The sequence below is a fragment of the Bidens hawaiensis genome, unplaced genomic scaffold, assembly GCF_021521415.1.
Source record: "Bidens hawaiensis isolate Kalapana, Puna unplaced genomic scaffold, B.hawaiensis_p1.1 tig00056171_1, whole genome shotgun sequence".
Taxonomy (NCBI): domain Eukaryota; kingdom Viridiplantae; phylum Streptophyta; class Magnoliopsida; order Asterales; family Asteraceae; genus Bidens; species Bidens hawaiensis.
The window spans coordinates 63378-72293 of record NW_027500133.1 but is presented as its reverse complement, the minus strand read 5'-3'; the positions used below and the strand labels follow the sequence as shown (position 1 = coordinate 72293).

The following is an 8916-nucleotide window of genomic DNA, read 5'->3' as shown; positions in this document are numbered from 1 at the left end:
CCTATTCATATCATCATAAACGTACAAGTGGAATTATCCTCCAAGCCAACACAAAAACGACCATGGAGCCAGCACGTCCTTTGGCCAACTTTCCTCCTTCAACATGGGGTGATCGCTTCCTATCGCCCGGTCTTGACAATTCGGTAAGTGCTAGAATCAATTACTCACACAAACGTATATCATGTGTTGGTCAGTTCTTCATGTAAGCAATAGAAAACATGATAAATATTAAACCAGGTAGTAATTGCAACATAGTATGATGTAGTCGACATATTTGTCATCTTGATCGAGTTCCCCTTTAGGATGTGTAGTTAAGGATGATGTTAGGTTTCTTGAGACGAACCTGTTTAGGAGATATGAGGCACACAAAATTGTTATATGCGTGTGATTAGATTATGATGTTAATTTATTATCTCCCTCTATATACACCGAAGGGGAAACCTTTTATTACCTAGTTTGGGTAATATGGTTCATCAACAATTACCAAACTAATATATAATAAGGTATTATTAATATTTTGATCTATTATATTATAAATGATTATAATGGCTATATGTTTTTTAATTTAAGCAATAAACTTGTGGCGTTATTTCATAATATTTAGAATAAGTTGTTTTCATTATCTAGCAATTGGAAGAATATTGTAAAGCAATGGAGCAGCCAAAAGAACAAGTGAGAAGATTAATAGTAAACCCTGCTATTGATTCAAACGACAAATTGAGTTTCATTTATCATCTGTATCGTCTTGGTTTGAAGTATCTTTTCTCGAAAGAAATTGACGGCCTGCTTAATATGCTTTTCAACCAGCTGGACTTGCAAGATTATAATGATGCAGGTCTCTATACAGTATCTGTTCACTTTCAAGTTTTTAGAAACTTTGATTACCGATTTTCTTGTGGTAATAACTCATAAATATTTGTTCTTTATGTGTGGTTTACATTCTCTCAAGTCTCAAGAGATCTGTGATTATGCAGATCAGCAGATGTGTTCAACAAGTTTAAGGATTCTAGTTCGGGTGAGTTCAAGGAAGACATTACTACAGATGTGAGAGGAATGATGAGTTTATATGAGAGTGCTCAATTAAGAACACGAGGAGAATATGTTTTAGATGAAGCCATTGCATTCACAGAAACTAAACTAAAAAGCCTAGAAAACACACTCCAAGGTACTATTGCACGGCAAGTGAACCATGCGTTGGAGAGACCTTTTCATCGAGGGCATCCAATGGTAGAAGCAAGGCAGTATTTGCTCCATTATGCAGAAGAAATATCCAGATATGAGTCACTACTAACACTTGCAAAAGCGCACTTCAACTACTTGCAACTCCTACAAAAGCAAGAACTTCAAACTGTTTCCAAGTAAGTTAAAGATTATGTTCTAATCTATTAACATGTCGTGAAAACAATAACGGATTTTTATTTTTGATGTAGGTGGTGGAAAGACTTGGAATTACAAGTGAAAACGTCTTATGTAAGAGATAGAGTGCCTGAGTGCTATGTATGGATACTGGCATTACTCTTGGAGCCGTACTACTCTCAAGCGCGAATCATAACAACAAAAATTATACTACTTGTTTTGGTGTTAGATGACACCTATGATGCATACGCTACGATTGAAGAGATCAGACTTCTAACACATGCAATAAACCGGTATTCATTATTATTTATGCACATTTATCAAGTTGAGGGATTTGTGTACATCTCCAAATGTTAAATTAATCCAGCTATATGTTGGTCTATTCTTTCACTTCAACATGTAAGTGCACTGATAAAAAAATCTTTTAGGTGGGACATTAGTGCAATGTCGCAACTTCCAGAATATATTAAACCTTTCTATCAAGTTATATTGAATGAGTACTCTGAATTCCACAAAGAAGGACTTGAAAATCTTATGGAGGCTTCAAAAAATGCTGTATGATTCCCTTTCCTTATACATTCTACATTGCAAATAGGGTAAAAAATCTATATTTTCACTAATTATTTTCCCCCTTACTTAACCTAGTTTCAAGAACAAGCTAGAGGCTACCTTCAAGAAGCCGAATGGAGACATAGTGGAGAAGTGCCATCATTTGAAGAGTACATGAGGATTGGGTTAGCCACTTCTACACATGACCTTCTATGTAAGTCTGCCTTGATAGGTATGGGCGAGATTGTAACTCAAGAGGCTTTAGCTTGGTACCAAAGTCATCCGAAGATCATGATAGCATCACAGTCAATTTCAAGACTCCAAGATGATGTGATGACTGTTGAGGTATTAAATTCACACTAATTAAACTGCAACTTTTTTATAACAGCAAAGGCCCGGACACCAAGGATCATCCTATCGCAATACCAATTAGTCATCGGTAGTTAAATTGCAATTAACGATGAAAAATAAGATATTTTTCTTCTAAATAACATATATATCTGAATTACAAGATATATTTGTAGTTGTTATTTGCTAAGATTCCACATAGTTATAGTTTTCAAGACTACAAAATAGCATACAACGCTATCTAGTCTAATAATTAACATTACACATTCATATGAAGTTTGAGCGAGAAAGAGCTCAATCGGCCACAGGCGTAGATGCATACATGAAGACTTATGGGGTGTCTGAAAATGTTGCTGTGGAAGTGATCAAAGAAATTGTTGAAAATGCATGGAAAGATATAAACGAGGGGTGTCTAAAGCCAAACGAGGTCCCAATAGATCTACTTGCTCCAATTGTTAACCTTGCACGAATGATAGATGTGGCATACAAACACAATGACGGGTTCACTTTTCCAGAAAAGATACTTAAGGAGTGTATTACACTTTTGCTTTGGATTCAGTCCCCATGTAAAAATAGTGTTACTTGTTTCTCATTATGTCTTCCTTTATGTAACGGTGACTTATGACATCCTTTACGGGTATGTGTAAGTGTTTAATGTCTTCCTTTACTTTTGTAACGATCAAGAATGATGGTATCCAGTATCCACTATGGGTGCAACATGAAATAAAATTAAACTTTTTATTTATTCGTGAATTGTGATTACCCTCTTTTTGTCCAACTTAATTAAAAGTATAAAACAATTCATATATCTTCTATTACGACCTTCATGTTCTTAGAGTAAAATGGCTTTCTACAAGGTCAGAATAAATTACCAAACTATTGTGACTTCGTAGATAGAGGAATCAAACGCGGTAAGACATCCATGCTAAAAAAAATAGTAAAGTGATAGATATTGTATCAAAATCAATCGTCATAGGATCTGTAGACGATGCTAACATGATATGTTCACGGAGCCTACAAACAAAACCCGCCAAAGATCCATATGTAGTAACTTGAAATTTATAAAATTAACGGTGTTTAGCTTAACAACCTTTGTAAGGGAAGTGATTGCTCATTGGTGAAGATAGATGAACAAAGACCCAAATGTTTCCTATTCAAAATGTATCCGCGTGCACCAAGCAAATAAGATCTCCAAGAGATGCTAGTTGTTGCTACAACGGGTATAGTGACAATGAAGGTATGGCCGTCCAAGAGTATGATACTGACAGAGCTCCTAACCTGCTAATATGAAAGAACACAACCGATTAGTCTCACCGCATGAGGGAATCTCTTACTTTCAGCCTCAGGCGTGAGAATCAATGATTTGATATGAGTAAGAGGTGATATATAAGAGAGTAAGTATGAAGAGAGAGAAGGTAATAGGATAAGAGCGAATGAAATGTACTCTTGGTGGAGTCCTTTTATAGGCAACGCTGGAGCTTCTTGGGCATACATAAGTTTCTTAAAGGAAAATGGTCAACTCTTCTTTCAGCATGTTCAGACACGTCATACCATTTTAGTGTAACTTGCTATCTACTTTTGTCCTGCTATGTCGACATTTGTGCTTTATGGCAGATTGCAACTTTATGTCATATCAGATGTGACTTTTCAGAAATTTACTGTAACAAGGAGCTTCCTAGTCAACCTAGAAGCTTTGGTGATAAAGCTTCGAGCTTTTTAGCTTGGCTTGGCTTGGCAAATTGTGTTGCAATCTTAGCTGGCCTAAAATAATCTATTAAAAGAGAGAGGCCTTATTTGACCCAAAATTATGTAACCTCCAAAATGTCCCTCCCACGCATTTGGCTTCGTGCAATGATGTTTCTTAGCCACTAAAAGTCTGATATTATGCCATGTGTATCTTGTCTAACTCCACCCGTGAAATTTCAAAGAAAATCCGTCTAACCCGTGAGTTTTGATACCAAAATCGTCTCCTTTAAAATCATCTCCTCTGTGATGTTTCATCTTGTTTTCATCTCAACCATTAGTTTTGAAAAAAATTGAATAACCAAAATCCAAATACACTCACCATTGATTAACCACCACCACTTGCCGCCACCACCACCCACGTCTCCGTGATGGATGTCCAACCACCAGACGTCTCCGTGAGGACCCTCTCCGACCACCAAACGTCACCATTTATTCACAACCACCACCACCACCAACTTCGTAACAAAGAAGCTTCATTTGTTTTAGTTATAAATTTCAATCTGAATAGTTCCTATTAATCAATAGTTCCCATCTTTGTCACACTTCAACCTACGATGGAAATGTCGTGGCGCGAACTAATTGCTCACATCTCACAATGTACTATCATACAATTTAAATATGACAATATCTAATTTATTTATTTAATTCAAAATTTCAATCAAGTACATCATATTTAAACAAATTACAAAACAATTCCAAATAAACCAAACATCTCAAATACAAAAATTAAACACGATAGTCTTTTTACTAAAGTAAATGGGTTGTCAACACGAGATTGAGTGAGAAAGTCACCAACTTTGAGATAGTGATAATATATAAATAAAAGAGCAAAACTGATATTGTGGATATAAATCAATCAAACCATAAGCAAATAAAGGGTGTCAGTTGACCATGCCTCACGAACACGGGCTATGGCTACTCTGACAAAATACATGTGAATAAAGGTGTCGGTTGGCCATGCCTCATGACACGAGCTATGACTACTATGGCAGTCGTATGATTATGTCACACCCCAATCTAAGGCGGAAATGTCAGGGTTTGAGCTGATTGCTCACAACTCCCAAGGTACTATCATGCAATAATTTTAAAATGACACTATCTATTAATTTCAATTAAATATTCAAACAATTCCACAAGACAAGTACAAATTATCAAAATAAAATAAATAAGTTCAAAATTTAAGTCTTGATACGTTGTCTTGATAATATTCTTCTAACTTAATGAATCAGTTAAATCTCTTCCAAAGCTTTCAGTCAATTAAATCTAAACCTGCATATGCGTAGAAAATAAAATATACATTGTCAACACGAGGTTGAGTGAGTAAAACACCAGTAAAGTGAGATATAATATAATATAATATAATATACAAAGAAAATGCAAATTGTTCATGTGAGATAACAATTAAGCCATAGCATGTACACAATTCAAACAAATAATAAAGAAAGGGCTAAATCGTTGTCATGCGAATCGAGCATTGGTTACCAAAAATGAGTTGTCGGTGAAACCACTGTCATGCGATTGGACGTCAGCCACTACGACGGTCGTATGATCATACTATAATGACGAACATCTCCGAATGCGGCAAAAATAAAGCATGTAACCAAATAGCAAGTTAGGCATAAACTAATATACACACAAGAATAACAGTTGCCAATGTGGACATTATATAATAGGCAAATACTGCAAATAAGGATATGTCCCAAAAGATTTAAAATAAGTAAAAAAAGAAGGGGAGTGAAATATTCACCTGATTGGAGGAACGAAATTACAATGATGATTATGTGAGAATGATGAACCCTTTCAGGATTTACCGTCAAGGATTCCTAATTAAATAATTTTATGAGTTAATTATAAATAATAAAACACGAATAATGAATTTAGGATTTTGAGGGGATTTGAGTTACGTTTGGGATTATAATATTATTGATTAATCGAATGGATTTCTATTGTTATTATTAGTGTAAAAAGCAGTATGATTATCTATCATTAAATCATAAGAAACATCACTTTTATTATTTATAAAATACCATTAAACTGAATATAATAATTATATGATCAAATTCCTAACCAATTAGTTTGAATAATTAAATATAAGTTGAGATATAAAATAACAATAAAAGTTTATAAATATATAAATAAATGAATTATTTTAATGATAATAATACGTAACTAACTAAATATAATATGTATCGTATTAAATAAATAATATAAGTAAATAACTCTTAAAATGATTGTAATATAATATTTAAATAAATAAAGTGTTAATAAACTAATAATCATTTAAAATAATTAAAAATATGTGATAAGTTATTATGTATATAAATAGTTTACTTTAAAAATATTTTAACGACAATTAACGGTGAAAATGCGTTTAACCATTATAATACATTTATTATACTTCTGTTTAAAAAACAAATAACAAATATATAATAAAGTTTGTAAAACGTTCAACGATGAGGAAATGTGAGTTAAAAGTGTCGAGTTTTAATAAAATAATGTCGGTTTATTTATTAATGTATACCCATAACACACACACACACACGTATATATATACACATATATTCATAAACGAAAGCTTCTGACGAGATTTGACAAGAAAGTAACTAAATGATGTCGGTTAAATAAAATAATGTTTATTCTAAATTTAATAATAATTACAAATGATTTAAATAATCAATTAAAACCTTAAAAACATTAACAAAAATAAACTGCCCAAAACTGGGCTGGCCATGGCTCGAATCTGTGCCCCTGGCCAGCTCAGTACATGAACACACATCACAAAACCAACTAGACCAAGTTGTCAACCGCTTATAGAATGAAAACTAAATATTATATACATAAGCCGATTAAATCCAACTTGAATGATAAACCCTAGAATCCTAAATCGATTAATCGGTTGTGTTTTGGTTTAATCAACATCAGTGTTACTGAATTATGGACTGAAACGAACTCGAAACATATATTAATTACCAGTTTTGATTGTGTATTGATGGTGAACGACGAGCATGAAAGCTGCGGCCAACAGTGTATCACGAACAAGGATTTACGAGATGGTCGATGCAATTGGGGTTAGGGTTATAATTCGAGAGGATAGGAAGAAGGTGTAGGCTTGTTTAATTGAGATATTATTACCTCTAGATAGTATATTACCAATTCCTATATGACGGGTTTCGTTATATTATCAACTCGTATCCAAAGATTATGATTACCAAATTAGTTGTGTCGGTGAGATCGTAATATACATGCAAATGGTCATACACAGTCAATTCCGTTTATAATGTATAGATTATGGTACAAGCTAAATACGGGTTTATGGATATGAGTAAATGGGTAAACGAGTTTTGGGTGAGGAGTTATATTATAACTTATATCAGATTTGCAAAACTGGCCCCTGAACTTCAGGGTTGGATTCAAAAGGACTTAAGTTTAGGGGTGTATAATGTATATAATTCAACGTTATAAAAGTAAAAACGAAAAAGGGTCGGGTATTGGTAATTAAACGAAAAACCCGAGTTGTTACAGATGATACTATAATGTGATTATGTTGGACATCTCCGAATGCGATAAAGTAAAACAACTAAACATATAGCAGTTAGTCATTTAATTGATGAACACCCAATATTCACAGTTTGCTAGTGCATATATAATATAATATGTAAATACTAATAGGTAAGCATATGTCCTTAAAACGTTTAAAATCAATAAAATGTGGGGAATGACTTATCACCTTATTGGCTAGACGAGTAAACCAAAGATTACGATTAAAAGTGATCTGACCCAAAAAGACCTGAGACTTATACAAATGGAAATATAGTCAAAACCGAGAACATAGCCGCTGGAATCAATCCAAACGAATGTAAAGAACTCCGTTTATGAGATTTTTAATAAATAAGCGAGCCGGTACTGACCAGAATCCGAACTGCGATTCGGGAGCCGGGTATTGGCCAGTACACTCAAAATCTTAAAATAAACACAAAAGTCTTCTGGTCCGAAAGATAGTTCCAACCAAAAGTGTTGGAAATCGATAAGTCAATCTTGTTGACTATTTTGCCCTTAAACGGGTCAGAGTCCAATTGACACGATAAATCCCCTCAATCTCATAAATTGATTGAGGGCTTTTCTAAAGGAGATTAGAACCTACAATATATACAACTTACCCAAACAAGGATTGGAACTAAGAGAAATTCGTGGTCAACGAGGTCTTGAACACCAAAGTCAACTAGTCTTGAATGAAATCGATTAAATCTTGAAGAATTTGATGATGGGGAATGAAAATTTCGTGGGATATGGGGAGGATGGCTATAATTAAGTAGTTTTTAGGGTTTAGAGATGTGTTTTGATTAAATATTAAGAGTTATAATGCATTTATGAAGTAATCCACTCGATTAGGAAACGAAATAAGCTATTGATGAGAAATCGGGTATAATAACTTGGCTTGGACGACAAGAAAACGAATTGGGATGTTTTACAACATTAATTTACAAATCTTGGAGCATAAGTTACATTAATGTAGTCGAAATAAGAAAGATTTGACAAAATCAGTCTATGTACATCCATAAACATGATTTTTAACCGTTTTAAGCGATTTTAAGAGTTGTTTGACATGTTTAGAGAACATATTAATATAAAATGAATTTAACACCAATAATTACTAAATAAATGTGCGTTTTAATGATAACGAAAGATCCAAATAAAATCCCGAAGCAAGTTAAACATAAACGAATACAAATACAAAAAATCTGAGATGCTACAATCCTACTCGGCTACTCCTTTATAGATTATCATACATCACAACAGCTTTCATCTGTACCCCCAACTTTATTAATATCCGACCTTAACAAACATCCAAACAAATCCCCCCCCCCCCCCCCCCCTTCTCAAACATTCTTTTATTTAGTAAAATAGAACCAAAAGTTT

General features: G+C 33.7%; 1 pseudogene across 1 annotated transcript; it reads left to right on the top strand.

The window, feature by feature from the left end:
- On the top strand, positions 1 to 2823 carry LOC143601376 (alpha-copaene synthase-like; annotated as a pseudogene). Its single transcript, XR_013147636.1, has 7 exons — positions 1 to 143; positions 628 to 898; positions 983 to 1358; positions 1431 to 1649; positions 1785 to 1911; positions 2002 to 2250; positions 2531 to 2823. The product of XR_013147636.1 is annotated as an alpha-copaene synthase-like (transcript).
- The last annotated feature ends 6093 nt before the right edge of the window (positions 2824 to 8916 follow it).